The sequence below is a fragment of the Oryzias latipes genome, chromosome 12 (genome assembly GCF_002234675.1).
Source record: "Oryzias latipes chromosome 12, ASM223467v1".
NCBI lineage: Eukaryota > Metazoa > Chordata > Actinopteri > Beloniformes > Adrianichthyidae > Oryzias > Oryzias latipes.
The window spans coordinates 7,663,814-7,679,708 of NC_019870.2; the positions used below are offsets into that span (position 1 = coordinate 7,663,814).

General features: G+C 38.2%; 1 protein-coding gene across 6 annotated transcripts in view; it reads left to right on the plus strand.

Annotated features, from left to right (window-relative positions):
* Window positions 1-15,895, plus strand: part of garnl3 (GTPase activating Rap/RanGAP domain like 3) — a 91,099-nt gene that overhangs the window by 32,856 nt on the left and 42,348 nt on the right. The window lies entirely within an intron of this gene.

Here is a 15,895-nt window from a genome sequence, read left to right on the forward strand (position 1 = left end):
AGAAAACCATAAAGTGCTGCAAGGCAGGAGGTTTAGACAAGAAAAAAAAAACTGGCAAAACTGTTCCTGTATGTCACATGACCATTTTGTTTTTAAATTGCAGACTACTGTGTCCCTGTGGGGTGGGTTCTGGTCCTTGCCCCCGGGTGCTGGGCCTTGCCAAATTTCCAACAGTGGCCGAGCCTGGTCGGGCCACATTTACAACAACCCTCGTGGGCCCCATTCTCCCCTGGGTGCCCCCCTCCTGGGCGGGGGCGGCTGGCCCCTGTCTTGCTCCTTTCTGGACCAACCGTAGGCCTGGTGGGTGGCTGGCTGGAGCGCGGAGCGGGTCTCCCTTGGGGGATCCTGGCTCGTACCTGGGGTTGGGGCGGGGGGATGCCCAGAACTCCTGGGTGGTGATGGGGTGCTCGTCTGGGGCTGTGGGCGCCCCTGTCGGGTGGGGCCCGGCGTTGGGCCCTCCTGGCGCTGCGGGGGGGCTGCTCTCCTGGTTGGGCTGGGGTTGCACTCTCTTTCCCCCCATGACTCCCTACTCTGGCTCTGGGGGCCTCGCGGCGGTCCTGCTGGCCCTGGCCTGGGTGGCGGATGCGATCGCCCGGGGGGCGGTTGTTCTCTACCTGCTGCCGTGTGGCGTTGGGGGCTTCTGGCTGCTGCGGCTGCTGCGGCAGGGGTCTTGGTGTGGGGGTGGCTGGTCACTCTCCCTCCTTCTTTTCACATTCCACCATCCATTTTAGAAGAACATAAACACTCACCTGAGCACAGGTGTTAGCTCACCTTTGCACTAATAGATTGCGTGATTGAATGAATGAAACAATTCACACTAATTGGTTTGAAGGCATAAGTGTGCATGTGTGAACACTATCTGTATTGCGAACATGTTGACTTGTGGACATTTTTGCAACTAACAGGTGTGTTTGTAACGTTTGGGTGTGTGTGGACGGACCCAGCTCCTTTGGGATTTGTATTACATCTGAACCTTACCGTAATGATAAACATCCAGCAGTTTGTTGCTCTATGCCGCTTCATGGTTTTACCCCCCCCCCTCCTTTGATCACTCTCCCTCTCTTTTCTCCCCTCCTTTCCTTTTCCTTCCGGTCCAACACCAAAGATTTTTAAAAACGATCAGAACGAATAAAGTTTGGCCTTGATTACAAAAGGGGGTTTATTCAGACATACCTCTGGTTTGTCAGAAGATTCATAACCCCTGTTGTTAAAGTAAAATAGGTCCGACACAAGAGGCCTTCAGTTCTCATCTGTCTGCCCAGCTATTGGACACGACAAGTTAAAAAAAAAAAAGGAATTGCAGACCACTTGAGTTTTAACTTCTTAGCTACACTGAAAAAAGAAGTATGTTGGATTTACGTAAAAAAAATATGTACGTCGGTTGCGTGTAATTAAGTTATGTTTTTAAAACATTACTTTAGTATGTTTTTAAAACGTAACATTATGTTTTTTAAGCAAAGCTTTGGGGTCCTTGGTGGCCAGAAAGGAACCCCTGGTGGCTTAAGAGAAGTTATTTTATGTAAGCAATTCTTGACTGTCTGAATGAATTTTTGCAGTTTTTTACAGTGTTTTTCTCTTTCATATTGGATGCTGCATATTGGATGCTGCTCTGCTTTTGAAAAAGTTCAGATCATTAAGACATAAAACTACATTGAACTATCTTAATGTGTTTTCACAATAAAAGTATTGTTATCTGGAAAGGTTTTTGGCCCTAATAAACCACAAAAAAAACCATGAGTTTACTTTTTATATATAAAAGGTGCTGAAACTGTTTGGCCTTTTTTTCTTATGTATGTACAAACATTTGCTTCTTTTCTTTAAAAAAAAATGACAGAAACAAAAGATATAAAATTAAGTTCTTTGGCAACCTGAGGTTATGTGCGATGATATCTATGAGCTTATTAAGCTCTCATTAATTTTTCACCATCCACAACTAATAAACACCATACGGCCCTCCAGGAACTGACCTGCAGCAAGCTGACTCATGCTGGAAAGGATTACTGTCAATTATTTTACTGAATAAAATGCTGCTTCGCTGAAGATGTTTGAAATGAGGTGGTCTTTATTTATTTTATTTATTTTTTTAGTTTGACTTCTCCACATTGTCAGACTTGACAACAGATACCCCACAGCATCTGTGGGGTGCAGACAAAGTGTCAGCCTTTGTTAAGAAATGTTGTTAGGTCTGGTTTGCTTGAGTTTTCTTTCAATAGGAAGGCATTTGTTTGACATTTTATTGTTAAAATAGAACACTTTGTTTATTCTTAGGCTCGTCTGGATTGTGTTTTATATTGCTTTAAATGTTTGTATCAAACTATTTTTAAGTTTGTCTTGTTTAACAGTTTTTTGTTAAAACTAATCTATAAAATTCTTATCGGATTCCCTAATGGAATCCCTCTTTTAAACTGCATTTCTATTCCAAAAATGGCCATGAATTTATAGAAAAGAACAGAACAGAACAATATAGAATACAATAGAAACGTTAACATAATCTCTCTCTGAGAATGATAATTAGAAAAAAGAAAGGATTACACACAAGGATATACATACAGTAAACTCATACATTTATATAACGTTTAAAAACCAAAACAGGCTGTACCTTCAACAGAAAATTGATGTTTTGCTCTGATCTGTAACATAACAGAAGCATTTTTGAAACATATAGTACATTGCTGACAGCAACATTGCAGAAATTATTATTTTGTGAAATTTGATTGTCCCACTGGACGACAGCAGCTGTCATTCCAATCTTTCTCAAATCGTTCTTTTGGTTTGTTTTCCATGAGAATGTGGGCAACTTTGCTGGGGGGGCGGAGTTATATGAAAATACGTTTTTTTGCCCGATAACAAAAAACACAGAACAGAAACTTTGGACTTTCAGTATGTAAGTGGAAGGAGCATAGGTAAAAATATCTGCAGGTTTTTTTGCAATCCCCATTATGTGCGAGTATTATGGGTAAATAGGGGTGATGTAATGTAATGTACATTTTTGTGAGTCATTAAAGCCAATTGAATGAAGAGCTTTAGAATTGGGGGCTTCAACACAAAAAACCCTGAAGATGAAAATGTGATGGAAAAACAACAACAAAGCTATTAGGGCCAATGTGATAGTGAGAGAGGTGAAGAAAATGTGTTTTTTAATAATCAAATATTTGTAAGGATGCCAAGCTCATTTAATTGTTCTTTATTTTTCCATCTGTGTTTAATTTCATACTGTACTTCCAAACTGTAAAAGACACTGTTGTTGTTTTTTTAAACGTAATCCCTTACTTTACAGAATTACAATTTTAGAAACCAAAAATAAAAAAATCAAACAAAAGTTTCAGTGTATGAAGCCTAATAAAAAACATGTGGCCACTTAATTCAGTTGAATTTAGCAAAGTAAATTTTATTTGACCTTTTTTTTCTAATGTTTCTTGGTCTTGCAGCTTTCAAAAATAAAATTTTGAAGGGTTATTCTGTCATAATACAGAAATGTGAAAAAGGAAGGAGTAAACTCCAAAAATAGTCTATATAGTAAGAGAACTTTTACTCAAACAGTGGCTAAATACTTTTTTAAGAAACATTTCAATAGTTCTTTACATATAATTTACTGAATACAAATTCAAAAACAGGAGCTATTCTTTTTTATTTCCTACTGTGAAGACCACAGCCCATGTTATTGTGACAGAAAAACAGAAAATAGCAATCTTCTTTCTCTGGGTATTACTGTCTCATAAAAACTTGACCTCCACTGGACAACATTTGAACAAAGTCTGGACTCAAACAGGAAATATTGATCCAAAGCATGGCCTCCCTAATAAGACCAGCATAAGCAGAGCTCTGACTCACTTTGTCTGTTTTATATTGGGTGTCAGCGGTTGAAGTTACCAATATGTCTCCCTGTAGATTCCTTAATAAAGATGTGATTCACTCCAGTCCACACACACAAACACACACACTGCGTGTCAAGGCATACACTGCTGTGATTTGATATGAAAATAAAACAAGTTCTTTAGTAACACATGAAACACAACTGCTGTCTTTTGATAAGAATTTATTAATATATTCTGTATGCTCAAGCTAAGAAAATTGTTGTTAAAAAAAGACAAAATGATAATCATTTCAGTTGTTTTATGGTTCAAAATCAAGGAAGTACGGTGGCCCTAAAGTGCAACAAATCACTCAATGCAAAAACATAAAAATCACTTAAATTAAGAAAAATGAGAAAACCAGTACTAAAAAAGAAGCATTACATTTTAGAAATCAAAACAAAATTCCAGAAAGTAAAATACAAAACTACCCCATCTGAAAAAACAAACAAACATATTTTTAGCAATCTAAATGTAATGTTAAAACATAAAACAAATAAAGAAACCAGAAAAAGTAGATATTATGGGACATCACAGATTAAATAATGACAGTTTTGAAGAAAACGGAAAGCGAAAGGATGTTTTGCCCGAACCAATTAGTTGATCAATTACCAAACCTTTACAGTGGCTGCGACCAGAAGCTTAAAGAAATATGGTCTGTCGGATGATGTTGTCATGCCAAATAACTTCCAATGAATTGAAAGGTGAACGAATGTTATCATCCAATCAATGACGTCCTATAATAGCTACCTTTTCTGTGTGTCATTTATTTTGTCATTTTTTACCATTTCATTTTGATTTCTGGAAATTACTTTTGTTTTTCAAAATTTTTCATTTTTATTGTTTTTTTTAATTATATTTTGTTTTCTAAAATGTAACGCTGCTTTTTTGTTATTTGCTTTACTTTTTTTATTGTATTTTTGTTTTTAATATGATTTTACCTTGAGTGATATGTCAATGTGATTTTGACTTCAGTGCCACCGTACCTTGTTGTCCTCCAGCTGGTGATTGATGGAAAAAACATCAGATATTTGTATGATTTAACACCAAAGACTCAGCAGTGATCTAAAAAATGATCATTTCTTTATAGAAATGCCCACAAAATAATTTCCAAACAACATGAAATACATTTTCCTTCTGTGTGAAGGATTGTTGTCAATCCTTCAAAATGATTCCATCCCAAAAAAACTTTACTTATCATGATAAAGTTGTACATTTTTGCAAAGAACTGCAGGATTCTTTTGCTAGTAAAAGGAAGGTAAAAACATTAAAAGGGGTTTGAAGTTCACCAAAATGTGAAAAATTCAGCCTCCTGCACTGGTTGCAGACCCTCTTATACAAACTGGCCTTTTGTTAACATGAAATGCCGCCGTCTCTGGGATCAGCAGACGTCAGCTTGTTCTTATCCTCTGAGCCCGGGCATTTAAAGTCTCGTGTTCAAACATTTGAGCAGAAAACGCCTCTGACAGCATCTGCCTTCATGTTGGGAGACAGATGTCACAAAGGCGAAAACTTCAACGTGCGTTATGTGCAAACACTGAATCCTGGAGCAATTAAAGCCGTTTTCATTCTGACACAGGAGCACATGTTGACGTAAAGGCGGCAAGAGAGCGGCTGCCTGACGCTAGCAAAATAAAACACTTTGGAGGTAAAACCCTTCATACGCAGGCTGATATTGATTTTTTTTTCTCCCTGTGTAGGCATGTGCATCTGTTTTGTTTGGTGTGCCGCAGTGCACAGCCATGAATGCAAATGACGCCACCATCAGAAATTTGCTTGTGTGTGAGAAAAACACTGTTGAGGGGTTAGCTGTCAGTCCTGCACAGCAACTGGTGAGCAGACCGTTCCACTCCCACCTGCCCACCAGTGTTAATATCAGTGCCTCAGAGGCTTTTGACTGTGCTGCCACATTGAATTTATTCCCACTCTTGATTTGTGCCTCACACTGTGTTTGACTGCCTCTCTGTGTGCCTTCGAGCTGCATAAATTAGGCTGACAGCAGCAACAGTGACCACACGCACTAATTACAAGATGATCCAAGCCTGATGTGTTTTTCCGTCTGTTTTTGCAATGCACCAAAGGAAATGTTTACGTTCAACAGCTTGAGACAAAGACAAGGCATCAAGAGCTCGAGCGCTTATATTCATATAGGAAGTAATTAAAATTCATCTTAATCTATACTGACCTCACAGAGGAAAGATTAATTAGCTGGAAATGTTTGTCCAACCTTTTGACTTCCATGTTGAAGCTTGTTTAGAAACAAGAGTAACTGGGGTAAGATGCAGTTCACTGAATAGCCACTTGGGGCTTTCTATTCAATTAAGTCTATACTCACTCCCATGTCAAATGGCTCAAAGAAATATGTGCACCCTGATTTCACAGGGACATTCTACCTTTCATACCCTGGGGGTATTTTTTATTTATTTATTTTTTCTGTTTAGTTTTTGTATTTTTGTAAGAAGTGGCACACAAACCTTCAATGCTCAGCTTCAGGTTCAGGGTTCTGCGAGACATCTGATCACCTGTGGCTCAAATGACAACAACCACAGAAGCTGCATCCAACATCCATTAATTAGTTGCTCAGAAACTGCTTATCCTTGAGTTCTTATATAGCCACACATTGTCCACAAATTTCCTAATGGGAAAATTGCCAAAGCATTCAACCCTCCCTAAGCTAATTAAAGTAAAGCAGGAGGTAAAAAAAAAAATTAAATAAAGTAAATGTTTTATCTGCTGTTATTTATCGGCTTGCAGCTTTTTTCCACCACAGGAACTCAAACATTAAAGACCATATTTTTAACAGGTTCTTGTGACATTTTTCTGATGAAGGAGGACATATATTAAGAAAATTAAGCTCACAATTGCGTTTCTGAGTATTTTGATATGCAAATTTTTGTGAATTAGGAGTAGATGAATATTGTCATTTGGGTCTTTAAAGAGTCTGCTTATTTTAAAACTTTATCTTGTTTGGTTAGTGACAGCGTTTAGCTGAGTATGTTACTTCTTCATTTCGCTTGTATATATATTTATACAGTGGTGGACAAAATTGTTGGTACTCTTTAGTTAAAGAAAGAAAGTCCACAATGCTCACTGAAATGACTTGAAACCGTCTAAAGCACATGTGTCAAACTCGAGGCCCGGGGGCCAAATGTGGCCCTCCATGTCATTTTATGTGGCCCGCGAGGGCATAAAAGTTTTTAATTTCTTAAAATAAAATAAAAAATTAGTGTGCATATATTCACATCTAGGGGGAATTGGACTTGAAATATGGGATTGGGCAACTATACATTAGGATTTAAACACTGTCCATATAACCTAACCTGACAGAATCAAATGTAAAAGGATTTATGCTAGAGTAACAAGCAAACATATGTTTCTATGCAACTGTAAATGTCACTTTAAAAAGTTATAATACATAGATTAATGAGTAATTTTACATTAAGGAGTAGTTACATTTATTTTTCATTACATTTAGTTACATCTATAAATTATATCTGGCCCTTTGAGGACAGACACTATGCTGATGTGTCTCTCAGTGAAAATGAGTTTGACACCCCTGGTCTAAAGTAACAATACATTAAAATTTATTGAAAATTAAATAATCAAAATCAGCCAATAGTTGTTTATTAACAGAATTATTTATAAAAACAAACTAATGAAATGTGCCTGGACAAAAACGATGGTACCCATAACTTAATATTTTGTTGCACAATCTTTTGAGGCAATCACTGCAGTTAAACGGCTTCTGTATTTGTCAATGAGCCTTCTGCTCCTGTCCACAGGTATTTTGGCCCACTCCTCATGAGCAAACTGCTCCAGTTGTCTCAGGTTTAACGGGTGTCTTCTCCAAATGGCATGTTTCAGCTCCTTCCACAGATGTTTAATGGGATTCAGATCTGGGCTCATAGAAGGCCACTTCAGAATAGTCCAACGCTTTTCTCTTAGCCATTCTTGGGGGTTTTTGGCTGTGTGTTTTGATCGTTGCCCTGTTGGAAGACCAATGACCTGCGACTGAGACCAAGCTTTCTGACACTAGGCAGCACATTTCTATCCAGAATGCCTTGATGATCTTTAGATTTCATTTTACCTTGTACAACTTCAAGACACCCTGTGTCAGATGCAGCAAAGCAGCCCCAAAACAGAACTGTGCCTCCTCAATGTTTCACAGTAGGGACAGTGTTCTTTTGGTTTTATGTTTCATAGAGCTGATGTGCCTTACCAAAAAGCTCCAGTTTTGTCTCATCTGTCCAAAGGACATTTTCCCAGAAGCTTTGTGGCTTGTCAAGAAGCATTTTTGCAAATTCCAGTCTCACTTTTTCATGATTTCCTTTCAACAATGGTGTCCTCCTTGGTCGTCTCCCATGAAGTTCACTCTGGCTCAAACAACGAGGGATGGTCCGATCTGACACTGATGTACCTTGATCTAGGAGTTCACCTTTAACATCTTTGGAGGTTGTTCTGGGCCCTTTGGATACATTTCCAACTATCCGTCTCCTCAATTTGTCATCAATTTTCCTCTTTCAGCCACGTTCAGGGAGGTTGGCTACTGTCCCGTGGGTGTTAAACTTCTGAATAATATGTGCCACTGTCGTCACAGGAACTTCAAGCTGCTTAGAGATGGTTTTATAACCTTTACCTTTACGATGTTTGTCTATGATTTTGTTTCTAATGTCCTGGGCAATTCTCTCCTTGGTTTTCTGTTGTCCATGTTCTGTGTGGTACACACCTTTTCACCAAACAGCAACGTGAATATTTGTCTCCCTTTAAATAGGCAGACTGACTGATTATGGGTATGAAAACAGCTGTGATGTCAATTAAAGGACACACCTGAGTTCATCATGACCCCCTGGACAATTAGTTCTCAGTATTTTATGGAGGTACCATCATTTTTGTCCAGCCCTATTTCTTTAGTTTGTTTTTTTTCAATAATTCTGTCAATCAAAAACTTAAACTGATTATTTAATTTTCAATAAATTATTATTTATTGTTACTTTTGAACGTTTCAAGTCATTTCAGTGAGCAATGTGGACTTTCTTTCTTTAACTGAGGGGTACCAACAATTTTGTCCACCACTGCATGTATATATCTATATATACATAGATATAGATATATATACATATAGATATATATTTATATATATGAGGGAAAATTAAATGAATGTTAAAACTATTATCTACTAAACTATAAGAACGAGAAATAACGAATAAGAATAAGAAATTGTGCAAACTGTCTTTATTCTGAATTATATATTTTAATGGTAAGGAAAAGAAATCTGCATTTCTATTCAAAATCCACAAATTACAGCTGGTGGAGAGTAGATCTTAATTCTTTCTTGCAATCCTTTTTTTTTCTTAATTTTTTGCTTTCATGTCACTTTTTTAATACCCATCACTGTCTCCTTACGATCTGGTACCTTGTCTCCGCTTGTGTGCTTTCAACAGTGTTTCATAAATAAAATAATGCTTTTAAAAAACCCTCCAAGCTCTCGTGAAAAGAAAAGACGAGCATGGCTCTGCGCATCCTTCTACCATTCAGTTCAAAGATGCTGTCGGTGCAGGTGCATTGCCAAAGAAACACATTTCAATAGAATCTATTATTCTTCCATTTTCCTTAGATTTATTTTATGTGAAGGGAACCGTATATTAAGCAGATCCCAGTGTTGAACGGAAAAATCCCCCTGCAGCTCCTGCACCACCTTAAATCTATTTAACTCTACATGACCCTCCGGTGGGAGTCCATATTCTGACGCCTTTAGTCCGAGTCAGCACGTTAGTCATAGATGCTGCTATATAAAAACATATATATCAATTTAGTGGGGTCTGCTGGGCTTTGACTTCTCCACAAGTACAGATAATTGGGTGCTGTCAGCAACTACATGGCTAACAAAACATTTTCTTTGATTCCAGCTCAAGTTTTCTGTTCCACAGCTTATTATTTTTTGTCAATAATGCCACATTATGCATCATTACCTGCACTGGAGGTTTGCTTAAACTTCTTTGCCTCTGCATGTTTACCCTTGGCCAGCAGTGATGTAAATTGCATGCTTGCAGAGAAAAGTAATGTCTAATCGTGTTGGGGGAAAAAGAGAAAGAGGAGAAACGATTCGGCTTACACGAAAAAGCCAGATATTTTGTAATCCTGTGTGCTTTGTGGAACATAAATAAATAAAAGGAAGCGGGCAGGATGTGGAAAACTATAGATGTTTGAAGCGAAGATAAAGGAAGCTTTAAAGTGCACAATCAATATGTCTTAAAGCTCTGAAATGATTTTGAAAAGTGAAGATCAAAGAGTCTCTGTTTGTTGAAGCATCAAGCAGGTTTATGGAAAAACAAAGCAGAATCCACATTTGGGTCGTAATGGATTTGCTGAAAGAAAAGAATGGATTATTTAAATAAAATAGAAAATTAAATTAGCTTTGCTCTGTAAAAATCGGACTCATCAGAAGGTCTGACGTGATATTTCTGTGGATGGATATCTCTGGAACCTTTTCCCTGAACCCGTGTTCCAGCTTTTCGCTGTCTGGACTTTCAAATGCTGTCTGGTTTTTACAGTTTAAGAGAACATTTGGTTTTTCTCTGCAGTGGGTTGCTTTGAGTGCTCACAGATAATTAATATATATGGGGATTTTTTTCCGTTGAGTGGACCAAAGCTGCTCTTTAAAGCAATTATTAGGCACCCAGTCGACAAATCTGATTGAAAAGCAGAAAAATAAAATAAAAATATTGGCCTAAACTTATCATTTTTAAGGGGAAAAATAATTCTAAAGACAATTTTTTCAGAGACCCCTATTGTTACGTTCTGATTAACTTGATTGACCTGTTTCACTACCAACTGAGTTAATGGGTGTTTTTGATTAAAAAAAAATTTTAAATTCTGCCATGTGAGATACTTTTTATTGTTCTTTTATGTTGCAAAAATATTAAACTTAGAAAACAAGTTTTTCTCAACAACATTTTGTCAAGATGGTAGCCTATCATATTAGCAAACACTTATCTGTCATCGTGTTTTATGAGAAAGTTTCCAAAAGTAAATCCCAATATTCCTGACTTAGACGTCAGACTTCTAAACTTTTTCATTTATTTTTATTTTTAAAGCAAGTTTTCTTTTGGGAAATATTAACAGAGTGACTGTCACCCCAAAAAAAACTCTGGATTTAATTCCCAGAAGTCAGAAAGTGCAAAATTGTGAAACTGAAATGTGAGTAGAGAACTGAAAAAAGGGACCTACATGGCTCAGTCAGTACAACTCGCCGCAAAGTAATTTAATATTTGCAAAGAATTAAAACCTTTTTTTTAGACATTCAAGATATTCTACACCTTTCCAAGCTTTTCTCAAAATTAGCACAGTCAGGAATTTTGTCTCATTAAGAGCTAGGATCTAGAAATAGGGAAATTATTATTAAAACAAGTCGAAATCCTTTTGCTCCATACTCTTGACAAGAGAAAAACTTAACTTAAAACTCAAATTGCACTGTTTTTGATTACAGTTTATAGATGATATTCTAAAGTTGTGTAAACAAGTTAGACATTGATTGTCATTATTTTGTAAACAGAAATTTAGATTTATGTTCTAAGAATAAGTGCTACCTTTAGATTTTATGAGGATTTATTAAGATGGCATTCTTATGCAAGTATTCTAAAGCAGTACATGAATGATCTGGGTCTCTGCGACGCGTGGCGCTCATGTCACCCAAGCACTAAAGGGTTCACCTTTTTTTCTCCAGTTCACTATTCACACTCCCGTTTAGACTATTTATTAATCAGTAACTCTCTTTTAAAAAATATTCAAAGCTCCAATATCCATCCAATTATTATCAGTGATCATGCACCAGTCTCTGTAAACATTTCTAGGGAAAAATCCACACCCTCTGGTACAACCTGGAGGTTTAATACGTCTCTGTTAAAGGACCAGGAATTTCTTGAATTCTTTAAAAAAGAGTGGGCAACCTTCTTAGACTTCAACAATACTCCAGACATCCCACCGTGCGTTCTTTGGGAAACAGCAAAGGCAGTCATGAGAGGGAAAATCATTTCTTATTCAACGCACAAAAAACGCAAAGAGAAAGCAGATTTATTAGAATTAGAAAATATAATCAAAACCCTGGAGACTGCTTATGCTGCTTCTGCACAGGAACACATTCTGGGAGATCTGAAAAATTCCATACTCTTGACAAGAGAAAAACTTAACTTAAAACTCAAATTGCACTGTTTTTGATTACAGTTTATAGATGATATTCTAAAGTTGTGTAAACAAGTTAGACATTGATTGTCATTATTTTGTAAACAGAAATTTAGATTTATGTTCTAAGAATAAGTGCTACCTTTAGATTTTATGAGGATTTATTAAGATGGCATTCTTATGCAAGTATTCTAAAGCAGTACATGAATGATCTGGGTCTCTGCGACGCGTGGCGCTCATGTCACCCAAGCACTAAAGGGTTCACCTTTTTTTCTCCAGTTCACTATTCACACTCCCGTTTAGACTATTTATTAATCAGTAACTCTCTTTTAAAAAATATTCAAAGCTCCAATATCCATCCAATTATTATCAGTGATCATGCACCAGTCTCTGTAAACATTTCTAGGGAAAAATCCACACCCTCTGGTACAACCTGGAGGTTTAATACGTCTCTGTTAAAGGACCAGGAATTTCTTGAATTCTTTAAAAAAGAGTGGGCAACCTTCTTAGACTTCAACAATACTCCAGACATCCCACCGTGCGTTCTTTGGGAAACAGCAAAGGCAGTCATGAGAGGGAAAATCATTTCTTATTCAACGCACAAAAAACGCAAAGAGAAAGCAGATTTATTAGAATTAGAAAATATAATCAAAACCCTGGAGACTGCTTATGCTGCTTCTGCACAGGAACACATTCTGGGAGATCTGAAAAATTTAAAGCTGCGGTTAAATGACATCATTAATAAACAAACACAATTTCAAATACAAAGGCTACGACTTGAAAGATTTGAAAACTCTAATAAATCTGGCAAATTTCTGGCTAATCAGCTTAAAATTAACAGAGAAAAATCATCAATCACCTCTATTATGGACCAAACAGGAAATGTCACTCATGACCCGGTCAAAATTAATAACGCATTTGAAAACTTTTATAAAAACCTGTACACACCGCAGATCAATCCGTCAGAGCAAAGTATTGACTCATTTCTTAATAATGTAAACCTACCCAGGCTAAATGAGGATCAAATCACAAACTTAGATTCTCCGCTCTCGCCGTCTGAACTTCATGAAGCTCTGTTACTTATGCCCAATGGTAAAGCACCAGGGCCTGACGGCTTTCCTGCTGAGTTTTATAAAGAATTCTGGGAACAACTGGCACCAACATTTTATAAAACTGTCACATCTATTAATGAGAACCAATCAATGCCACCTAACATGAACTCAGCCAGCATAATTCTTCTTCTAAAACCAGACAAAGATCCCACTAGTCCTTCAAGCTATCGCCCTATTTCTCTAATCAATGCAGATGTAAAAATTATCTGCAAAGCACTAGCACAGAGAATAGAAAAAATCACTCCTCACATAATTCACTTCGACCAGACTGGATTCATCAAAGGCAGACACTCGGATGATAATGTCCGTAGACTAGTTAATATAATAGACTTTGCCACCATTAAAAACCAGGAAATGACGGTACTATCGCTGGATGCTGAAAAAGCCTTTGACAGAGTTAATTGGAAGTTCCTTATTGCTGCCCTCTATAAGTTTGGTTTTGGAGAAGCATTCATCAATTGGATCAAAATATTATATCACAACCCCAATGCATCAGTTAGAACTAATAAACAGACTTCAAACAGGTTTTTTCTTGGAAGAGGAACCAGACAGGGCTGCCCACTCTCTCCTTCTCTTTTTGCTATATTCATTGAGCCTTTAGCTGCAGCAATAAGACAGAATGAGAGCACTATAGGAATAAAAACCAAACACAGCCATCATAAAATTAGTCTTTATGCGGATGACATATTACTGTTTTTAAGGAATTTACATTCTGTAAATGAAACAGCAATGATCATAAATGAATTCTCCTCCATATCAGACTATTCCATTAATTGGAATAAGTCTGTTTTATTACCACTCAACAGGAATATGGAACAAAGACTCACAATTCCAGTTAAAACAGGAAATATCAAATATCTGGGTATCTACTTTTCCCCCAAACTATCAGAACTGGTGCAGCTAAACCACACCCCATTACTGAAAAGCATACAGGACGATCTAACACGCTGGACCAACCTGCCTCTGTCCCTTATGGGCAAGGTAGCCACGGTTAAAATGAAAATCTTACCCAAAGTTAATTATCTCTTCTCAATGATTCCCACACAACCGCCATTAAAATGGTTCAAAACATTAGACTCATCCATATCAAGCTTTTTATGGAACAACAAACCTGCAAGAATTAGTCTAAAAACTTTAAAATCTGCAAAAAGCTGTGGAGGATTAGAACTACCTAATTTCCACAAATACTTTCTTGCAAATAGATTACAATATATCTTAAAATGGTTAAAAAATAATCCAGAAACCAACTCATGGTTAGACTTGGAACAGGTGTTATGTGGAAAGATCAACCTGTCACAGCTACCATTTATTAGCCAAACAGTTAAAAAACAGGATTGTTTCAAAAGCATTAATATAAATGCCACCTTAACAGCCTGGTGGGAATTTCTCAAAATATCAAAATCATCAATTCAACCGTGCAAAATGACACCCATCTGGAACAACCCGGACATCCTTATTAACAAAAAAATGATTCACTTCCCAGCTTGGCAAGCAGGGGGCATAAAACAACTAGAGCACGTAATTATTGATAGAAGATTCATAACCCCCCAGGAACTTCAAGACAAACATGGAATAAATAACTTCTTGGAATATCAGCAACTTAAATCAAGTATTACTAAAAAGTATAAAATTAAAGACGACGATTTAAAGCTACCAGATGTAGTTACCACTCTGATTAATTTTTCAATGAATAGAACTCTCTCCAAAATATACAAACTTTTATGTAATTTAGATAACAATATTGCCCTTCCAACAAAAAAATGGGATGCAGATTTGAGCATCAGCACAGATGAAAGCTTCTGGTCAGAACTTTGTCTAAACACCTTTAAACTGACAAAAAGTCCAAATCTGCAGCTAATCCATCTCAAAACTCTTCACAGAATTTACTACACTGGACAGAGGATGTTCAAGATGGGTCTCAGTAACTCAGACATTTGCGAGCACTGTGATAATAATCTACCCGACAGCTACATGCACGCACTGTGGTTCTGCACTCCTGTCCAGGCTCTCTGGCAGCAGGTATGTGCCGATTTATCAGTCTGGCTTAAGGTTTCAATCACTGCCTCACCGTCACTTTGTGTGCTTGGTGACATGAGTGCCATCGATATAGAAGAAGGATTAGCATCTATCATTTTCATAACTCTTTGTATTGCCAAAAAAACTATTTTAATAAATTGGAAAAACAAGAAAAATATAAACATAAGTCAACACAGAAATCTGCTGTTTGATCATATCAGCTTGGAAAAAATGTCAGCCCAAAGCTCAAGTAACTTTGAAAGAATTCAGTCTCTCTGGTCTCCTGTGGTTGACTCCATGACTTAGGGGGTGTGGGGCTTGGTCGTCGCTGCTCCTTGACCTTCTGCCGTGGTTTGGGGTGGGGGTCGGGGCTTCCGGTGCCTGGCGGGGGCGGTGGGGGGCTCCGTTGGTCGGGGGGTCGGGTCCGGTGCCTGGGTGGGGCGGGCTGGGGCGCTGCGTGGTCCTCTGGGCTTGGGTGTGGGGGTGCGTGGTGGGGGGGTGGGGTGGTGGTCTGGCTTGGCTTGGGGGGGTGGTCCCTTTGCCTGTGCTGGGGGGGGTTGGCGGGGGGCCCTGCTCGGGTGGGGGGGGCCCAGCGGCGCCGGATGGGCTGCCCATCTGCACCTGGGGCTGGGATCGGCCCTTCCCTGGCTCTGGGACGGGACGGGACAACCCTCTCGGGGCCCCCGGTCGCTCTGGGTGTCACCCGCTTCGGCTGCGGGGTCTGGGGTGGGGTGGGGG